Here is a 22,829-nt window from a genome sequence, read left to right on the forward strand (position 1 = left end):
TAAATATGCATTTTGTGCAATTTTTATGGATTCCCCTCTAAAATGCGCATGTTTGAACTGAAAGTGCGTCACAAAATCCAGAGAAATACACAACTCAATTGCTAACGAAGGTCCAATCCCTATAGAAATCCAGATCTGTGAATTAAGCCAGTTTGCTTTAAAATGTGGACCAAATAAATTTCCCCTCTATCCCTTAAATAATATAATTAAACACATGTTGATTGTTGACCTTAGAATTCAAAGTTTGTAAGTCCTCAGATCCTCTAAACATTCAGATGCCTTGGCCTATTACTACCCAGTTTTAATTTGTCATCAGAGTAGCTAAATCAATGCAAATTAGAATGGCTGTGACATATTTGCCTTCCCAAGAGATTATGACATCACGGTACATCAGTCTGTGGCATTAACAGAGGTAGGGTTTGAAGAGAGGAGAACACTGCCAGGGGTGTAGGGTGGGGGGTGCAGTTTGCCCCGGGTGTCATCCTTGAGGGGGGGTGACAAAATGGCACACCGCGGGGGGTGCCACTTACCGCGGGGCCTGGCATGCAGTGAACCCGAGCCACACATCTCTCCTGGGACTGACGCGGTGGCTCACGGCCCCACACTGCCTGAATCGGCAGCATGGGGCTTGTGTTGGACTCTGTGGGCAGCTCGCCGCTCCGCCCCCCAGGCAGATCGCTGCGGCGCCCCGGTGCATGGATCACAGTGTCCCCATGTGGCCCTGGGTGCCAGAGCAGCTAGCTACGCCCCTGAACACTGCAAGCATGAACACTACCAGAGTGTTGGTTTTAATTGTTAGTTGAGGAATAGGGGATAAATATTTTAAAACAAATAGAGTAATCAAAGATCAAAGGAGACAAACAGAAAATAATCAGAGAACAAACAAATATTCCAAAACAATGCTGGTTTTTACACAACCTTCAATGAACTCAAGGGCTTGCCTTTCGCTTTTGATCAAAGTTGCCCACTCCTTCCCTACCCATAAAGACTCAAATGATACTCTATATCTACTGTATATAAAAGCAGTCATAACCACCATCACAATATGGAGTTCCTACCTGCAGGACAGTTGCATCGCTGGTGGATGTCTCTAGCTTCCCGAAGTCTTGGCATGTTGAACTGTAATCTCTATAAAGTGAAGGCAGGAGGGGAAAGGTACATTAATAATAATGAAACCCAAGACTTGTGCATGTTAGAAAACAGCTTTTGAAAGGAATTCAGCCCAGAAGTGTAGCGAGGAAAAGACATCTGGTCTCGGATCAAAGACAGACAATTGCCTTCAAATTTAATCTCAACATCCGCTTGACTGAAAGCAGGCAGAGCAAATTTGACAGAATTTCTAAATGTGATTCCTTGCTGAAGGGCTGGATTGCTGCAGAAAGGGGCAATTACCCACGCAGGGGAAATTCCATGTGGCAGACACAACAATTTAGGTTTCGGAGCACTCTTCTAAATACAGTAGCCACCATGGGAATGTCAGGCAACAACGTTCTCCATGTAATAAGACAACCCAATCCAATCACTAATGTTTACACATATTCAACTACCACATCACTTCCCTTAAACCCTACCCCTGTCTCACCCTCAGTCACCATAAATGTAGAATGCAGTTGCAGTTGTGGGGTGAGTACCTACCTGAAAATATTATGCTCTTTAATAGAGAAGACTAATTTCTGACAGCTGCATCTACTACACATACGCCAACCCTCAGTAATAAATCTGCTCCATCAAGTGTTGCTAGTTCTCCTCTACATTATTTATTTATTTTGACAATTTATATACCGCTTAATTACAACAATCTCTTAGCAGATAAAGTTATACAGTGCCAACCAGTATAGACAATATGGAGCTAGGCAGACCATGGATCCGACTCAGTATAAGGTAGCTTCCTAGAACATTTAGAAAACTGCATCAGATTCATGTGCCACGGCCAATGCAATGGCACACTATTGCAACTAAGTAAGGAGCTTTGCTTCAAATCCACCATGTATCATATTCACCTTTTCTTAGCCATGTACCTGATAAGAGGAACCAACACTGTCAGAAATAGGAACCTATCTTTAGCCTCCTTGATCTGTTTTTAAGACTCAGTATATGGTGACCTGAATTTCCTAAGTACTGTACTGAGATGCTCAGCAACACACACAAACTTAACCACTTCAGACTCGGAAGGAACGGCTGTGTTATCAGATCATTTATTAATCTGGCTACAGTCCAATGCAGAATTACTCGGGAGAAAGTCTTGTTGAATTCAATAGGGCTTACTTCCAAGTATGTTTAGGATCAGGCCATAAACCTGCAATCCCTAGCATATTTCTGCTAGAAATTAGGTCTCACTGAATTCAGTGGGACTTACTTCTAAGTGAAAATGTTTAGGGCTTCAAATAGATTTGAAGCCAAAATTCAGAAAGTTTACATACAATTTTTATATATATAAAAAAACCCTCTGGCTTTGTTTTATTTATTTATTTTATTAAATTTCAATTTATAATATAGATATGCCATTCCTTCTCCCTCAACCTTCACAAATCTGTATTTTCAGATAGTTGTACCTTACATATTATCAGGGTCACGTTAGGGCTATAAGAAACAGTATTCAAATCTAGGCTTGAATGGTGAGTTGTCCAACCCAGGTGCTTGAACTCAATTAACTGAATGGGGTCTGATCTGCAGGCTGGTACTGCTTTATTAACTTGGCATGGGAAAACAACTAGGCTACTAGTATTTATACTGGGCTGGTCAATCCAGAGATGTTATATTTCCAACCAGAGGGTCTGAAGCTTCACACACCTAGTCCCTTCGGTGCCTTAAGACTTTGATGGCTCAGCATAAACAATAACTTACTAGGCTAGGTCTCAGCCTGTGAGGTTTTCTAGTTGAAACCATGGGGTTCCCAATAAATACTATGTAACTGTGTGTGTTCCCTTTAACAAAACCTTTGGATGCATATGAACCTCTGTTCTGGAAATGTTCCACTCTTCATCCTTGATGTTTACCTCAAAACCAGTGAGAGATTCTAATTCTGTATCTTGGATCTTCTCAACTGTGTGTATTAAATTTCAGCTAGGGCCATAAATAGGACATCCATATCCTTTAGTTTGATATGTAACCTGGTCTTTGAAGACCTAATTGCCTCCTTTTATACATCCAAGGGTTAATTTAAGGATCTTACCACAGGCGTTTGCCATCTCAGTAAGATTGCTCCATTAGGAACTTGTAGGGTACCATATGTCATTCCTTCTGGCAAGTTCAGGGATGAGGCCATGTGACATGATTTGCATGGTCAGAAGGTCTCTGTGACAACTCGTCCTCTAACAAGTGAAAGCTAATGCTTCAGGCTTAGAACACAGCTCTTTGATGTACTGTTTATAGCACCAGAATATGGCAAATGCAAAGAGAATGGCAGTCAAAATGGGGAGGGCAGTCGGGATATGAAAAAAGTGGCCTTGTTTTCCGTTTTTGGCTGTGGCCAAATATTGTTGCAACTCAAGGGTGGCAGAAGAAATGAGAAGGCTATTTCGGCTCTCAAGACAGAAATGCAGCATTTTCTGGTTCTTTTTGTTATCAGAAAAGACTGTCACTTCCCATACTATTCCAATAACTTGGGAAATATGCATCTTCTGACCTAGGGCACTACCAGATGCTTGTCATTTTGGGGTAGGATTCAATCACATACTGGTAAATTCAGCTTGTGTAATTAAAGTTGATTTGGTGCTCTTGCACAACAAACCAGCTTCTACTCAAAACCCGACTTTTTGCAATAATGAGAGTGACAGGAAAAGGCACTGGGAAGTGTAGGATAATGACTGCTTGATACGACATTGTGTAATCTCCCTGCAAGTACTGTACATCAGAATGAATGCTCAATAAATAACTGACCTTGCCTCTCTGCCCCACAAACTTTGTGCAAATAAGCAGAGACAAATGTTCAATATACTAGCTGTTCAGAACTGACCCTAGACTGCTAAAGACAATTGCAGAATGGTGGTCATAGGGCTAGAATTGTCTCAGGAAGCTTAATATATTGGAATGTAAATTGGAAGACATGGAAAGACCATTTCTGTATTCGCAAGGAGAAAAGCTACAAACCCCTATCTTCAACAAAATTGTGGGTTTCCACCAAGGAAAATGATGTGATAATCAAAACAACTTATTTGGTATGTAAGTTTTCAGATTGCCCTTCAAGCAAAATGGAAATGACAAAATCTATCCTTTGAAAGCTAGTCTTAGGTAGCCTGTGCGTAGCACTTTATAGAATATAAAAGGCAGGTGCACATCATGGAGAGCTTACAATCGAAGTTTGACACAGGGGAAACAGCAGAGGGCTGGGAGAGAAGTGGAGGCAGGAGCGATATGTGAATGTTTCATATACCTGTGATTAGCCTATGTTACAGGCTTAGTTGCAGTAGGGCATGGGAATTAGGGGCCTGACCCAAAGACCTCACAGAAAAGGTAGGTCTTAAGGAGGAATTTAAAGGAAGTAAGGTGGTATCACACAGGTATTCTGGTAAGCAGCTCCAAGTATATAGTGCAGAAAGGGATAAAGAGTGGAGTCTTTTGAGGGAGCAGAGGGAAGGTCATGGTTGGGAATGTACAGGGATATCAGAGCAGAGATGAGATCATTACTACTGGATCACCAAAGAACTAAAATAATCTCTTGAGACCACTATCTTCTGTATTCTTCAAGATGATCGATTTTAAATACAAATGTACTGGTATAGTGTGGGTTTCTTTCAGCATAAAGTTAGGTCTCTATTCATAACTAAAGACAATGTTCTATTGCCCCTCCCACTATGCAGCTCCTAAAACTTCTCCAACAACTCTAAAAACAACAAATGGATTATTGGATAACTTATACATGCCCGGGTTGCCTTTGTCCAACAAGCACAGATGCAAAGTGATAATAAAGTCAACTTTTAGAAGTCAGAGTCACTAGTGTTACCTGCTATGGGAGAAAGTTGCCTTTTCTCTTTGAAAGCTTTCCCTATGCCTAAAATGCCACTGTTTTGTTTTTTGTCCCATAAATGCTGAAGAATTTCGCCTTGCAGCCAGGGTACTCTCCGTACCATCTACATCATTCTCAGTCTACAAACACATTTATCAGGGAAACACAGTTGGCAGAAAACCTCATGCCATTGCTTGCTGCTCACTGTCACTGGCAGTACTTAAGGAACAGAACCTGTGGGGCGGGGGGAGCATTTAAGGGCACTTGCCCTGGGTCTCCACATATAGAGGAAGACACATCAATGCTGACAAACAGCAACCGAGAAGGGTGGTTGTCTCAAATTAACCTTCAGCTGCTGAATGCTAAGCTTCCGGGTGTTCAACAGTTCTTGTTAGTGCAATCTTTCTGAACAAATCAGGATCTGATCATTTTTGCCAGGGTATCTGTCAATAGTGCATCAACAGGCAGGAAAAAATTACAGCATGTCCCAACTGATATGTGCATCTGGATATACCCATGCTCAAAGTATGCATCCCATTCACAAGTCCTTCATCCCCCCCCCACACCTCTCTCTCTCTTCTGAGTGTTAGACAATATGCATGGATCATATTTTAATTGGCTTTCAGTATCTTAGGTTCATACGTGGCTGGAGGTCCTTCCGCAGCTAAGAATATTAAAATCAAATTTACACAGTGATCCGAGTAATGCTTTACAAAGAAACCAGTCCATCAAAACTTCCATACATTGATCGTATTTTGAGAAAAGCATACTATTATGTGATGCTTTGAAATGTACCACCCTTTCTTCAGAGTATCTAGTGGCATATGCAGGGCTCCATTCGGGTACTTGTCAGGACCAGCTGTTTAGTATCAGACACAGAAAGAACCTCTTTATACATCTTGACTTCAGGCCATCTTTAGCCTTTAGTTAAGTGTTCTTGAGTTGTCCTGAATTTAGTCAAATATGCAGCCTGATCCTATCTGTGTTTTACACATGTGGAAGTTCCACTGAGTACAGTGAGGTTTGTTACCAATAAAGGAAATGGAATTGTAGCATTAGGCCACACGCTGGAGTGTACTTACCAGGAAACAACTCCCACGAAACCCAACGGCTCTTACTTCCAACAAACCAGCTCCCAGTGATGGCCCTTTTCAAAATGTCATCACCTACAGAACCATCTAACCTTGCTGGGAGTAGAGAAGAAGCAGTTACCACAGCCTCTAAACAAACGGTTGTCTTTGTCATGTTCTTATAACCTCTCCCTGTGCCCCCAATGCTTATTGTTGTCATAATCATATGCAAACCACTTTGTGAGGTCCACCTGAAAATAAATACCACGATCTAAGACATGTGGAACAGCCAGATCCAAAAGAGAACAGGGTTCCTGAACCTTTGATGGTTGTATAGAAGATGGAGTTACAAGCTAGGTAAAGGTAAAGGGACCCCTGACCATTAGGTCCAGTTGCGGACGACTCTGGGGTTGCGGTGCTCATCTCGCTTTATTGGCCGAGGGCCGAGGGAGCCGGCGTACAGCTTCCAGGTCATGTGGCCAGTATGACTAAGCCACTTCTGGCGAACCAGAGCAGAACACGGAAATGCCGTTTACCTTCCTGCCAGAGTGGTACCTATTTATCTACTTGCACTTTGATGTGCTTTCGAACTGCTATGTTGGCAGGAGCAGGGACCGAGCAACGGGCGCTCACCCATCGCGGGGATTCGAACCGCCAACCTTCTGATCGGCAAGTCCTAGGCTCTGTGGTTTAACCCACAGTGCCACCCGTGTCCCAGTTACAAGCTATACCTGTTCAAATCCCCTCTTTTCCTAACTTCTTAAAGGTGGATCAACCCTGTTTTTCTTCTGCACCTGACACCCTTAGCTGTGATCAATGTAATTAGGATCAGTCATTAAAAAATAAGAAAAAGGATAGAAGAACCTTCCTGGATCAGAGCAAATTTCCATTTAGTACTGCATTCTTTTCCCACAGTGGTTAACCCAGAGGTTTTCAGGATGCCCATAGCAGGATATGAAGGAAATAAACAATATTGTTTTGTTTGTTATTGAAGTACAGTGGTACCTTGGGTTACATATGCTTCAGGTTATATATACTTCAGGTTACAGACTCCACTAGCCCATAAATAATACCTCGGGTTAAGAACTTTGCTTCAGGATGAGAACAGAAATCGCGTGGCGGCTGCACGGCAGCAGCAGGAGACCCCATTAGCTAAAGTGGTGCTTCAGGTTAAGAACAGTTTCAGGTTAAGAACGGACCTCCGGAACGAATTAAGTACGTAACCAGAGGTACCACTGTATGCAGTTTTGTGTTTTTATATTGCAAACCACCTTGTATTCTTCAAATGAATGGCAGTATAGAAATTGTAATAATAATAATTTTTTATTTATACCCCGCCCTCCCTAGTTCAGAAAACCGGGCTCAGGGTGGCTAACGACAAATTTAAAACACTTAATTGATGCTACAAAAAACAGCATAAAATACCGTATAAAACATGAATAACAATAAAATAAAAAATCAATTTAGGGGGAAAATCCATCCAATAAACATTAGCTGATCACCAGGGCTAGCTAGCTAAATTAGTCCTATTTGGGCCAGCGAGGAGACCAGGGGAGAATTAGCTGTGGGATCCCAGAGTGGGTAATCTTCATGAAAAGGGGAGAGGGAGGGAAGGAAGGGGAATAAAAGATCAGGCTAAGTTCAAATTGAAAGCTAGGTAGAATAGTTCTGTCTTACAGGCCCTGCGGAAGGAAGGGCCCTGGTCTCATGGGACAGAGCATTCCACCAGGTCGGAGCCATCACTGAGAAGGCCCTGGCCCTGGTGAAGGATCTAACCTCCTTAGGGCCCGGGACCTCTAAACTATGATTATTCATGGACCTTAAGGTCCTCTGCGCGGCATACCAGGAGAGGAGGTTCCAGAAATACGAGGCCCTAAGCCACATAATAATATCCCTTCCCAGCTTATGCCCCCACCAGTGGTGTACTGCCTCTGAATAATGGTGTTTCACTTAGTTTTTCTGGCTAATAGCCACAGAAAGGCCTCTCCTCCATTAATTTGATTATTCTCATTTTGAAAGCATCTAAATTGATGGCCATTGCCACATAGTGTACAGTGCCAACAGGAAATGCCATTAGTTAATTAGGCTTCATGTGAAAAAATACTTTCTATTGTCTGTCTTGACTCTTTTGGGTGACCCTAGTTCTAGAGTTACCATGGCATTCATCATTGAATAAGGATGCATCGAAGTCCCATATAGACACAATGTATGAAGCACAGAAATCCATTCACATGGCTTGAAAAGGACAACGTCCTTTGCATTTACTGCTATGGGGCAGAACTCAGCCGAAGATAAGGATGGATCAGCCGCCAGATTTAATGACTGTTAAGCACATGCTTTACTTTTCTGCTGAGATCAAGGAAGCCCAAGTGTGCTTAACTTTCTAAAATGCCCCGTGCTTGCAAAATAAGGAGGAAAGAAACCAAGTTAAAGCTGAGCTGCTTCATTAATTCAGTGCATTTGCTTCCCTCCGCCTCCCTTAAAAACCACACTGTGCTTTATTCTGTGTTGTTGTTGAATGATGTGAACCTTGCAGCTGTAAAACTCATTAGGAGCCACTGTAACTTGTTCATGAGAATGTGACGGTAGAAGTACTGACAACGTGAAAAAGAGTAGGGACTTAATGCTCTGCTTGGGGGGTGAGTCATTCTATACTGTTTTCTTTCCTGGTTCCATTCTGCTATCCATCTCTCTTGTCATCCTATATGATAGTCTCCTATCCTTGCTTTCTCCATTCCCCTCCCTGTCTCTTACCAGAATTGCCTGTATTTCTTTTCCACTTTATCTTGCCTCAGCAACTCCCTCATGCCTCTCTCCTCCATACTTGCTTGTCAATCTTTCCTTTGGCACTCACAGAGAACAAAGTAGAAAGGGCCCATTACCGTGTATCATTCTCTTCTCACCTGCTCTGGTTAACTCCAGCAAAGCAAGTGCAACCGCATCTTGATCAATCTAATAGAATACACTTTTTCCATGAATCTAGTGTTTCTCAAACTTGGGTCCCCAGCTGTTGTTGAACTACAACTCCCATCATCCCTAAGTAGCAAGACCAATCAGTTGTCAGGGATGGTGGGAGTTGTAGTCCAACAACAAAAGGTTTTCCCAGTCATGTGCCATGGAACCATGTTGTTCCTTGCAAGATTATCATGGGTCTTTCACTAATGGTAGACAAAGGAAGCTTAACTACCATTATTGATTTTCCTCTGCAATTCACAGCAAAAATTGTTGTTTCTTCAGCTTGTAAACCACCTTGTGTATAGTGATATAGAAATTTTATGCTTTCTTTCTTAGTTTATGCCGTGCTTGTCTTGTATTTCTGTTTTAATAGCTTTTAGAATATCTATTGATGTGTTTTAATGTGTTGTACGTCGTCTTGTGACCTTATGGTGAAAGATGGTATGTAAATTCCTAAAGAAATGGACAGATAAACCAATAGAAATTTCAAAAACAAAACAAACTGCTGGTCTAGGGAACATAATTTCTATGATTTGGTCAGGAGGAAGTGTGTATCTATGGTTGTTGAGCATAGTAATATCTTTGCAGTACTGCCTAGAATGTCTCTTTTTTTACCACACGCACCGCCAGCCCCACCATTTATATAACAAACTTTGTGTTTGGGTTTCAAACATTAGTTATTCAGTGTATGTTAGCGAAATGAAATGCCAATCATTGTGATGGATGAAGAGCAGGGGAAAGTTGGAAAGGGGGACATTCCAAGCACTAGCTGGAGATGCCAAGGTTTGAACCTGGGAACTGCTCTACCTGCCACTTAGTCACAGCCCTTACCAGTTGTACAGCTTTGTCAAAACAATTGCGCAAACCAGCAATTAATGGTTGTAAAAGCAAGAAGTCCCCATATTTTTAGATCAAAAACTCTCATTGTGCTGTTTTTCCCTGTCCCTCCTATCAGAAGCCTTGATTGTTCTCCACGTGCAGCAGAAAAAGTGGTAGCAGAATTTTTCAGAGGCACTGTACTGCTTCAGATAACAAACAAACAAACAAACAAACAAACAAACAAACAAAACAGGATAACAGTTCTAGCTCAGCTCAGCCCTTGTGGCACCAATTTCCCACTTACAGGGATTTTAAAATACATATACAAGTGTTTTCAAAAGTGGTGTCCTTCCCACATATAGTCTGAAACACAGCTCTGCCTAAGAGTGGTCACCACATTGTTTGTGGGCAGAAAAACAGAGGGAACCATTTCATCGATTTTCTCCAAGAGCAGGAAAAAATCTCCAACGTTTTCTCAGGGATGGGCCTGACCTTTAAAGGGACCCCTGACCAGTCTAGTCCTGACCTGTCCAGTCACAGACAACTATGGGGTTGTGGCACTCATCTGGCTTTATTGGCCAAGGGAGCTGGTGTACAGCTTCAGGTCATGTGGCCAGCATGTCTAAGCCGCTTCTGGCGAACCAGAGCAGTGCATGGAAATGCCGTTTACTTTCCCACTGGAGCAGTACCTATTTATCTACTTGCACTTTGACATGCTTTCAAACTGCTAGGTTGGCAGGAGCAGGGACCGAGCAACGGGAGCTCACCCCGGCATGGGGATTTGAACCGCCGACCTTCTGATCGGCAAGCCCTAGGCTCTGTGGTATAACCCACAGTGCTACCTGCGTCCTTTAGCAGCTTCTTTTCTCCTCCCCCTCAGCCTCCCATAAAGGGTTTGTTTGCTTATCTGCTGCAAAGGACAGCAACAGCAACTATGTAGGCAGCCTGGTCATCATTTTGCATCCTCTTTGATGCGCTGAACATTGTGCCATTCCAGGGCATACAGAGGAAGGGGGGGATAGAAGGACGGCAGAATATTTGAATAAAATGCTGCAAAGTGGCCTTCATTTTATACCTAGGTGGAGAAAGGAAAATCTCAAGGGTCCCCCCCCCCCGCCCCCAAAAAAATGTATTCTGAGAAATTTTGGCTCAGCCCTTAATCCAAAGTGGTACAGTCCATCCCATCCCCGCAGAACTCTACAACCTTATCCTGCCGCACATGTAGGCCAGGTTTCAGGCACAATCTGAAAGCGAATTATCTCCTTATGCTGGAGTGCAGCCAGTCTTCCACAGACGGGACTCCTGCCTCTGTGTGTCTCTATGCTTCTCTCATGTATCCCCCTTCAAAATCTACCATCTGTTTGTTCTTCCTAAGGACATGAAATTAATTAAGGAAGAACATAGCTGTTTTTAGAGAACAGGAAATAACAATAATTAGTTGAGAGGCAATATTTCATTGTTTAAGTTACTCTCATCCCACAAGCAAGCATCAACATATTATTTGGGGCTTGCATGTACAAAACATGGCAACAGTGCTATTTTTCTAGAAAAGAACTCACTGTGAATGCCTCCCCTGTTCTCTTATAATGGCAATGGCGCTCACCTGAGAGGTGCCAGTACTTAGTTCCAGCTTGGGGAAGGGGAGCTCTGCATGGCAGGATGAAAAAGAAGCTAGTTTCCAGTTAAGGCATTGGATTGAGATTCTGGAGAGTTGTCTTCCATCCCTGGCTACTCTGAAACTTGGAATATGCTCTGTGACTCATCTGCACCACCTGTGAACTGGGAGAAATGCTTATGGAATGGCTGTGAGTCTAAAATGCATCCGTATCCATGAGGTGTTTAATATTAAACATGGAAAGCATAGGGGAACAGCTGCAGATCAGTGGCAGAGTGCATTCAGGAGGTCCTAGATTCAAAGCCTGGCATCTTCAGTTAACATGATCTCAGGCAGCAGGACTTGGAAAGAACTCGGGATAAGGTCCAAAGGAGCCACTGCTGGTTGGGAGTGCAGAATGATGCTTCAAACACACATGTAATTAATGATGTAAAAGAGATGCAACATGGCCATTGGCCACACCTGGCAGAAAGAGTGAAGGGGCCACAGAGATTGGCACACTGGAGCAGAGCAGTGGGAATTCTCATGTGACTGGACTGGAGTAGTCTGCATCCGAGCTTCAAGATCTTATTTCTCTCTGTGTGTGGTCTTGCCAAGTCCTCGTAACAGCACTTGTTTATGCAGTTGCCCCCCACCCCGCCAAGAGTCAGTAAACAGATCCTCTCTAATTTCATTGTTATTCTCCTCCCCCTCCACCTATGAGATTCTTAGCAGAGTTAGTTTTACTTCTTAGCACTGCCTTGCCAGTATATTACTTTTTGCCATCGTGTTCCCACCCCACCCCCACCGCAAAGCAACATCTGTAAAAAAGAAGAAGAAGAAAGCAACCTGGGTTGAAATGGAGAGCAGCTTATTCTGAAAGCCTTCCAACAAGCAATGAGGAATCAAGATGCCCCTTAACCTTTCCCTGATCCTCTTTCCCTTCTACCTGATTATAGACTGCATGTTTAGCTACTTTAGTGAGCTTCAATGCATGCTCCCCCATGTGCAGCTTCCGATTGGTTTCAGCTTTGCCGTATCAGTCCACAAGCTTCCAGTTACCAGATGTAAGTCTGCAATCCCATGTATACTTATATGGAAGAAAGCTTTATTGAATCCAGGGGTGCATACTTTGAAGTAAAGATGCATAGGATCTGGCTGTCACTTCGGGACTGCATTCCTGTGCACACTTCCTCGGGCAAAAGTCCCAGTGAACGCATGCTCCCACCTATAGACTCAAGCTGCATAGATTAAACAGGTGATGTTAATTCTATGCTAGTTATTTATCTGGTCTGCTTGTCAAACTACCTACTCATCTATTTCTGCTGGGGAGAAGAATAAGAGGGAGGAAAGCTGACATAATTTAAAGCTGCCAAGGAAGGCTCAGAGAACTCGTGGGCTGTCAAACAGAAGTGAAATCCCAAGCCCCAGAGAAAGGATCACAGTGCTTGGCAACAGCAGAGACTCTGGTGTATCATTTGCCTAAACAACTCCACAAGAAGCTTGGATTTTGCAGGAAGAAGATTAGGACAGAGGGTTTTAAACATATTTGTGAAAATGAAAGAGCACCGACCTCAGCAAGCAGTTGGTCAACTCTTCCCAAAATAGCTGTCTCCATTTGGTCTGCGGAGAGGCAGGCAGGCAGCGGAGTGGATCTGTCTGCCTCCAAATCTGAAACCCTGGATTGCAGGTCCGACGTCCTGAAGTACAGCAGGAGGCTCAGCACCAAAGAAAGTAAAGATACTCCAGGCAGCCCAGAGCTCAGCAGAAGAGGTATCTTACAGCATCTTTCCCCATCTCCTGTCCTGGGATGTGTGAGGCAGCCGCTCTCCAAGGCACCAGGAGCAGCCCCCTTCCAGCCCTTCTCCTCCACCACCATTCCTTCCCTGGCCTGAGAAGCAATAAATAAATAAATATAGTATAAATAAAGCTGCAATCTTCCTTTCAGAAGTACAATCCAGAACGCATGAAAAGAGCACCGTCCAAGGAAATCCCAAATGCCACTGAAGGAAGAAAAGAAAAAAAGGACAGCTAACAAAACCAAACAAAAATGTATAGGGATCAAAAGGAGGTGAAGGGAAAAGAATTTTCCCCTTCCGAGGGGAAAAATCAAACTCCAGAAAAGTTTTGGAGTTTTTTTGGGAGGGGAGGGGAAACAATCTGATCAGGGCTGTTGTTGTTGTTGTTGCTTGTCTTTCAGCCTCGTTTGTTGTCTCTGTTTTTCCTCCCTCCCTCTTTGTTTGATAAGTTTTCAGTTCCTTAGCAGAGCAGGCAACAGTTTGTGCATGGAGGTCCCCATTAGAGAGAGGTAATTCTCAAATGATTGGGAGTTGTACTGTGGCTGTTCCTGACTTCTCTGTAATATGACACACATACACACACTCTCTCTCTCTTCTCTCCTCTCCTCTCTCTGTCTCAGATATGCTGGCTGCACGGCTTCCCAAAGCAACCTCCTCTGCTCTCCCTTTCTCTGCCGATGATTTATTTATTTATGCAAAACTGCTGGGTGGGATTGGATTCGAGGCTCCCACCTCCTCCAAAGCCCCACAGGTCCCTCAAGTGCCTTTCATCAGCTTCTCTTTGAAGTGGCACTCACTGCAGTCATTTATAGCTTCAGGAAAGTGACTATAAAGCAGAGGGGCAGGACTTGTGTTACCCACCTACCCATCTCACATGAGGGCGATTATGTCTGTGGGTTTGTTTTGATTTTCATTGCATCTGTGGAAGTCAAGCAGCATCCTCTTGGTCTGCTCTTTCCAGACAGGTCTGCTGTTTTCGGACCAATTTCGGATCTAAAGAACTTTGGATAGTTCAGTCACCCAAGTGCTTTCAGTCAGTTGATTTGTCCTGAATCTTTTTTTGCGGCTCCTTTCTTTGTGTTGTGGCTTCATTGCTGATATGTCTGGATCCCTTTGGCTCAGGCATTTCACACATGTGAAGCATGTTCCTCATGTCAGCAGGGAAACCAAACTGCAATTCTGGAGAACAATGTGTGTGTGGGATCTAACTTCAGGCTAATGGTTCAAATCTCCTCAGTTAGGTTTGCCGGAGTACAGATATGTAAACCCTCATTTAAAAATAGTAAGTTCATAGGACGCATTAACAGTTGTGCAAAGTAGGCTATGGCCCCTTATACTACGATGAAACTACAGGGGAATTTCATAGTGAGCTGAGGATGCTTAAAAGTGATAACGTCAGAAAGGGACAGTAGTTACAGTATGTAGGATTGACTAAAATTTCAGACACCTTTCCAGAATGAAGAATAGAATGGCCATGATTTCTGTACAGTTACAGGTTTTAGGTGCAGCTTCTGTGGATGAGCATTGGCTCTCTTGGCTACTAGCTATGATGGCTATGTTCTACCTCTGTTGCTAGAGGCAGGGCATTTCTGTATAGCAGCTGCTGGGAATCACAACTGGGAGAGTTCTGTTGCACTAGGATTCTGCTTGCAGGCTTCCCATAAGCACCTGGTTGGCCACTGTGAGAACAGGATGCTAGACTGGACTGTTCTTTGGTCTCTGACACAGGGATAGCATAGGGCTCCTGCATCCTTTAATCTAGCCTGTTAAAGGCCAGGACCTAGAGCTTAGATTAAATGAAGGAAATAGTACGGTTCCCATGGCTCCATTTGCCTCTGAAAAATAAATAATAGGAAGAAGAAGAAGAAGAAGAAGAAGAAGAAGAAGAAGAAGAAGAAGAAGAAGAAGAAGGGGCATTGGTCTAATCTCTGTATGCCCCCAGGACACAGTAATTGGTGTAAGCCTTGTATGAGCCAATGAATTGTAGATTCTGTAACACTGAGACTCAGAAATCTTAGTTCAACAGTGAGAACCCCTTAAATTTCTCTCTGACAGTAGCTGGTAAGGGAATGGAAACAGACTTCTTTGGTTGGATACAATTGCCTTAGAACTCACTTTGCAGGTCCTGAAATTGCACACCTCCTTCCAGCCATTCTCCAGAACTTCAATGCTACAGGAATTAATTTGGCAGTTCATGAGTCTACCCAGAAGCAGTTCCAACATAATAGTCAAACTCCGTGAGAATGCTCTGTAATTATTCCCGTGAAGCAGTAATATTTGGAAAATGCTGAATTGAAATTGAAAATCCATGTGGCTCTGCCAGGAGTTTGGCCAACAGGCAGGAACTCAGTGAGCTCTGGTCTACAGGCAAGTGGCCAGGTTGAGTCAAGAGAGTATTATAACTTTAGTCAGCTACAACCTAAGGCAAGTTATGGAGCCATAAAGACAAAATCATAGGTTTTTATCTGGGAGGTAGTTCCATAAGGTGAAGTAAGGTGAGCTGGGTGGGAAAGAAAAATCGTGTAAGTTGAAGGAGGAAGGTCTTGGCTTGCTGGTTGCAGGTTACCATGGAAACATTGAAAAATTGAAATAATCTACTCCAGAAGAAGTGCTAGCTCATGCAAAGGCATAGCCAGGAGCCAATAGTAAACCCAAAAGAAAGGATGGATTAGTGAATGCTAACTCTTCCTAAGTTTAAACAACAAAAACTATTGTGGCACATGAGAAGACTAACAAATGTTATGTGCCACAACTACCCAAGCATTCCATGTTGGCTGAAAACCCTTTGTTGGTTTTCCATGTTGATTGAAACACCAGATAGTGCTTATGCCCAACTTCAGTTAGTGTGCCAGCTACAGCTGTTCCAGGATCTGTCCAACTTGGCCTCAATAACCCATGCTCTGATAACCTCATGTTCAAACTGCTACAGTGTGCATTATATGGGACTACTCTTGAAGAAGATTCAGAAGATGTACTTAGCTGAAGCTACATGCTGCTACATTGTTCTGGTGTGATTAGAGAAGACAGGGCCTTCTTAGTGATGGCACCAAGACTTTAGGACTCCTTCCCTGAAGAAATATGGCTGTTCCCCTCACTGTAGACATTTAGAGGCCTGCTAAAGACTCCTGTATTCACCTGGTCCTTCAGGAATTAAATGTCCCAATTTTTGCCTGGAATTTTTTGTAATGGTATTTTAATTATGTTGTACACTGCCCTGGGCTATTGATTGGGAGGAAGGGTTGTATAGAGATCAGATAAATAAACAAAGCATAGTTTAGTGCAGCATACAAACATGGCCACTTAACAAGAGGTAACAGTGTGGTAAAGCTAGCTCCAGGTTTGAGGAGGCCCTTGGCGAAGTACCCTCTGAGTACCCTCTGAGTAGCACCCTCCAACAGCAACAGGCTAGCCAAGTGAGCTTACCAGGTAGTGATGGCAAATGACACCAGTACTCTGATTAGGGCCAGGTACCTGGATCTCTTGCAGTCCATGGGACTCTTGAGAGTCCCATGGACTGCAAGAAGATCAAACCTCTCCATTCTTAAGGAAATCAGCCCTGAGTGCTCACTGGAAGGACAGATCCTGAAGCTGAGGCTCCAATACTTTGGCCACCTCATGAGAAGAGAAGACTCCCTGGAAAAGACCCCGATGTTGGGAAAGATGGAGGGCACAAGGAGAAGGGGACGACAGAGGATGAGATGGTTGGACAGTGTTCTCGAAGCTACCAGCATGAGTTTGACCAAACTGCGGGAGGCAGTGGAAGACAGGAGTGCCTGGCGTGCTCTGGTCCATGGGGTCACGAAGAGTTGAACACGACTAAACGACTAAACAACAACACCTGGATCTAGGAACCAGACACCATTTTAATTCCCAAAATGCCCACTCCACTTGGGGCACTGGGTAAAATTAAAATGGCAGCAGGCTCTTAGCTGCTCTGAGCCCAGCTTTGGCTAGGGAGGGCGGGATATAAATAAAATTTTATTATTTATTTTTATTATTACCATGTCCTGATATATGAGAATAAATTCACGTAAATAGAGTCCAGGGCAGTAGGGCAGGTGTTAGCAGTGGACCCTGTGGAGTGTCCAGGATACTGGATTGGCAGAACAATGCAATGGTTTTATCCCAGTTAACTGACAGATCAGGCCAGACAAGCATCCCAAATGAACTGATTGTGCACCCTAGAGCATGGTGCAAGATGTGCTGCCGACATGCAAGGATTTGTTTGCTGATGATGTGAAAAAGGTTCCCTAAAGGTAGACAGTTTGAAATAACTATCTGAAGTCAATAACCCATATTCTGAAATACGACAACTCCACAGATCCTTAATGGATGTGTGCCTTCTTTGTGAATATCCCAGTAGGCACCACGGTTTGGGGTCAGTCTACCTCATATAGACACACTGAAAGAAAGCAGCCCGAGGCTACTGTGAAGCGTGCTTACTAAAACACATGCTGAAAATTGGCTTCTCAAATGGAGCTCCCTTCTGACTCTTTGCCTGTCATTTACACAGTTTAAATGAACATTTTGCGTGCAGTCTGTGCTGGAAATTGCTGGCAAAGGAAACTCATATTTGTCTCCAGCTTGAGCTCAGTTTCAGAGTGTTTTGAAGAAATGGACCTTTTGGGACCCAGTTGAAGAGAGCGAGAGAGATCTGTTACCCTTCCGTCAAATAAACCTTTGAAGGACCCAAGAGCACACGGTGTTTATTCTTTGAACAGCCATATCCCTTTCGCAAGCCACTTGTTTTCTAAAATGAGATTTTAGTGTCTGCTTGACAGGAAATCCTTTCTTAATTTCTTCTAATGGGTTCCTTGTCATTTAACAGCTCAAATGAATGTTGTGCCTTTGGTATGCTTTGCAAACATGCTCCTATTAACAGATATCTTCTTTCAGCAGCTTTTCATATATATATCTGAGTCTTTCTAACACATGATGAGGTGCAAGGAATAAGTGCATAAATTTTTGAAGAACGTTGTGTAGATTTCTTCTGATCTTTGCGGTGCTTTGATTTTTTTCAAAGGTTCTATGGATCCAGCTCAGTTAACATTGTTATGCAGTATATTAATATCAGTTTGTTTATTCAATTACACCCCATTTTTTAGTCCTGATCAGCTCCTGATGTAGCTTTAGAAAAATAAACAAATGCAATCCATGAAAAGGCACATTAGATTGGGGTGCCTGGTAGTGTTCTATGGCAATCTATTCTGGTCCCTAACAATTTGTTTTCTTGTCCAGGTTCCACACTGAGGTTCTTCCTCCAAGATGGAAAACGAAGAAGGAAGTGCAGATGGACAAAAGGGCTGGTTGATTATAAAGATATCAGCTCACAGAAAGCTCCTGTCTGATGATATCAATATGTCCCCCGGATAGTAAATTAGTATTGCTCTCTCTTAAAAAGGATGGCAATTGCAATAGAGATGGCAATTGCAATAAGGAACAGTGGATGGGTACAGTCCTGTAATTCCCAAAGTGTATCATGAGAAAAACTGGTACAGTGTTGCAAGAAATAAATGAAATAAGGAATTAAAGGCTCTTGTGAGTTCACAGTATTCATCTACAGAGGGGACTCTCTGCATGAGTTGCAGCTTTGAACTTGCTTAGAACAATGATTCATGCAATAACATGGGATGGACACGGGATGAGAGTTAAGAGTAGTTACTTTTCCACTCTGAAATCTTATATCATTGGGTATAACAAAAGTTTGGAAACACTGGTGAACAATGGGATTAGAAGAGCAAAGAGGCAAGCTGGTAGGTCAAGTGGATGGGTTGAGCAACCTAGATCCAAACCTAGTACACTCTAGATGGTTTAGACTAAAACTCCCATCATCCCTGACTGTGGGCCAAGATGTCTGAGGCTGATGGGAGTCGGAGAGCACCAGATTGGGTTATATGGTCAAAGTTCAAACAAGGTCTGCCAGAATCTCTGCTGAGTGGCTCAGACCATGAACTAAGCAGGACAAGAAGTTACACAGATGGATTCTGAATTTATTTGCTATACAGTGGTACCTCCTTTTGAGTCTACCCCATTTCGGGTCCATTTTGTCCAACGTCTGTGGCAAACCCGGAAGTACCGGAACAAGTTACTTCCAGGTCTGCTGCTCGCACACACGCAAAAGCGCTAAATCGTGCTTCGTGCATGCACAGAGCAGTGCTTTGTCGAGCGTCCCTTTCGTTGAGCGTCCAGGGCTCCACAACAGATCCCGGACGCAAAAGGAGGTATGACTATATATGGTACAACTTCTGTTGGTGCAAACCATGGGGATCAGTAACTGAAATTCCCTAAGATGGGTTGAGAAGAATCTCTGTGTACTTCACTTGCATAGGAGCCAACTCCTAGGGGCTGAGGTCCCTTGTCCCCACCCCCAATGAAATATTTCATGGGGCTGCCCCCCCCCCAAGTGATGGGCATTGCCATTCAAATGGCGTGTGTGTGCAGCGTCTTGTGATCAATAATGCAGGGTGGCGTTTACCTGCCCACCCCCAATATTTTATTCAGGTTGGTACCCCTGTTCACTTGTAATTTCCTCATGTGGTCTAGAGGGCAAAGCTCTCTGAATCCACTCTAGGAGTCACAAATTGAGACTTCAGCAGATACCAACCCCATCCCCTCCCACCCCCCAAAACCAGCCCAAAGATCAGTGAGTGTGGACTGACTCTTGTGGATATCAGGAAGATGGGAAAATGGGCATAGAAAGGAATAAATGTACCCTGCTGTAATCTCCTTAAGGTGATAGCGGGTTTTTTCCTCACAGGGAGAGAAGTGCTCCAGGTTCCTGATCATTCTAACATCTATTCTTCTTTCAACAATTTTTTTCCAGTACCTATGGACTTATGTGAAGGCATTATGATAGAGACCATTTTGCTTTCAGTCTCCCTCCCAATAACTCCAAATGCTGTATTTGATTTTGGGTTGCTATTTTTGTATTACTGCTGCTCTTTTCTTTGATAGAATCCACCCTGGTTTTCTTTCCTGATTTGCCAGCCAACTTAGATCCTATCTGTGTATAAATGGAGTTATGCTTTTCCTCTCCGGTGTGTATTACTTTAGACTGACCTACATAGAATCTCACCTGCCATTTTGTTACTCATTCACCAAGTCTGGACTCTAGAGATATCCTTTTGGATTTTTATACACACAGTCTGCTTGGGTTTTCGCTAATCTGAATAATTTGTTATCATCTGGACACTCACCCCTGACTCTAGATAATTTATAAATAAGAAAGACAGCATCACTCCCAATACATGTCCTTGAGAGACCCTCTGGTTATTTCCCTTCATTGTGAAAACTTCCTATTTTATTCCCACAGCATCCTGTTTTTGATCCAGCTATCAATCTATAAGAGTCCTCGCTCTCTGATTGCTAGGTTTATTTAGGAGTCTTTGGTGGCTCCCCAGTGGTGATTCACCAATAGTCTGTTGCCACACTCAAAGAATTCTAAGAAGCTTAACAAGATAGGACTCCCCTTCGTAGAAACCATTCAGAAGCCCCAGCAAGGCTTATTCCTCTATATGCTTGAATTCTAGCATTAAAACACTTTCCAGCAATTTATCTGTTACACTTATTAAGCTACTGGGCTCGTAATTTCCAGACACTCCTTGAATTCCTTTTAAAAACAGGTGTTACCTTGACCACTCCTTCCAATCCTCCACTTACGAGGTCAATTTTAGGGATAGCATGCATATTTTTGTTAGAAGATCATCAGCTGCATGTGTGTCTTGGTGTGCTGCATCAGGTTGGCAGGAGGAAGGGAGGTCAAGTGAGGCGCAGGCCCACCATGCTGGCTATATGCCATGTGAACCCAAATACACGTTTATATTTAATTTGGATATTAGCTCTAGAACTTCATCTCTTTATACCTCAGTCTGTGCTCCTCAGGTACCATCCCCAGAAAAGGCTATTCTGATGTGAGTTACCTTTACAGAATCCTCTGTAGTGACAGTTCAAATAATTAACCTCACTTCTTTGCAAACTCCTAATCCTTCTTCAGTAATGACGATAGGTCTATGAGATGTCTAATTCCTGTCACTAGAGGGAACAGATGCTGGTTTTTCAACTGATCAGATTGTTGTACATTAAGACTTCAATCCTAACCCTGCCTCCTCAGAGGTAAGTCCTGATGAATTCAGTGGGCCATACGCCTAGGTAAATGGTGTTAGGATTGCAACCTCAAGGATACCGTAAAATATGGAACTGGGGATTTGAAAGTGAATGTCTGAAGTACCGTATTGGCCCGAATATAAGCCATACCCGAATATAAGCCGCACCTTTTAAAATTGGAGGCGCGGGGAGAAAAGCCACCCAAATATAAGCCGCTCCCTTCCTCACTGCTCCTGGCTGCATACTGGGGGGGGGGGCATGCTGCGTTGCCGGTGGCTTTCCCCCTTCCTCACTCCCTCTCTTCCCGGTGGGCACCGCTTTGCTGCGCTGCTGGTGCTGTTTGCCCCAAGCTCCTGGCTGTATACCGTAAGGTCACGAATAGAAACAGCACTTTAACTTTTCATGGTCGAAATTTGGAGGGAAAGTGAGGCTTATATTCAGGCCAATATGGTAATACAGTGTTCAAGGTCTGCCCTTCTTGTCTACAACAATTCATTCTATAGCTGTGTTCAAACAATTCCTTTAAAGCACATTCAAAGCACATTCGAAACACATTATTTCATTCAATAATTCTGGGCACCGTAGTTTACCCCTCGCAGATTTAAATTTTCCAGCAACCTTTAACAAACTACAGTACCCAGAATTCTTTGAGGGAAATAATAAGTGTTAAAGGCATAGTGTGTTCACAGCATAAATTATTCAATTTCAGATTTTCCTGACAAGTCTGTAGTGTATACACAGAACCATTACTGCATGCCAAAACTGTCACAGTAAGTTTTCTTTTGGTAACTGGTTCTATACTTATAGGGTGTTCAGCATGTACTAAGGATTATACCATGCATTTGTTTCAGCTTACAGCCTGCCCTGTCTTAGAAGGCTAACCACACACAGACATCTATTTTCAGTACTATATAGACAATTACCAACTGTGCCAAAATATGCTAATCATTTCCTAAACCAGACCACTACTTAAGTATATATTAAAACATTTATGCCACCCTTCAACCTCTTTGGGATTTCTGTGCAGTATGCAACAAAAATTTATATCATAATGCAAAGTAACATTTACAAAACAGCAGCTAAGACCCTTAAAATGAGACTAAGATTTGCAACATATTAAAATGCCTGGGTAAATAAAAGTATTTTAAATATTCCACCGTAGCCATGGCCATGGCTTAAGTAAGCCAGTTGCTGGCATTCTTCCTCCCCACCCACTACCCCAATCTACCAGTGTGAGGGCTACATCTGAACCAAACTTTATCCTTAATGTTTACAAAGGAAAACGGCTACCATATGTGTAGCCTTCATACCTCAGAACTAACCAAAGAGTGTTCTCCATAATTCACTATTGATTTGTGATACAGGTATTGCAGCCAAGATGCCTGAATGAGTTTATAACTGCTTTTTCCTGCCTCCCAGCCACCTCAATCCTCTCTTCCATCAGTTCATTTGCTGGCCATGTCATGCTGTTTCTCTAGGCGCGGGTTGCTGCATGTCAGTATAGTTTAGGTCAAATGAGAAGCTTTGGCTGCAGATGTGCAGGA

At 43.2% G+C, this 22,829-nt stretch overlaps 1 long non-coding RNA gene across 1 annotated transcript in view; it reads right to left on the reverse strand.

The window, feature by feature from the left end:
- Nucleotides 1-1,057: 1,057 nt before the first annotated feature.
- The window catches only part of LOC309532195, a 47,892-nt gene continuing 26,120 nt past the window's right edge, over nucleotides 1,058-22,829 (reverse strand). Inside the window, exon 4 of the long non-coding RNA XR_014219638.1 lies at nucleotides 1,058-1,128. This is a non-coding gene — a long non-coding RNA (uncharacterized lncRNA). The remainder of the gene's footprint in view (nucleotides 1,129-22,829) is intronic.

This window comes from Podarcis vaucheri, assembly GCF_965113315.1.
Source record: "Podarcis vaucheri genome assembly, chromosome: 5".
NCBI classification, from domain to species: domain Eukaryota; kingdom Metazoa; phylum Chordata; class Lepidosauria; order Squamata; family Lacertidae; genus Podarcis; species Podarcis vaucheri.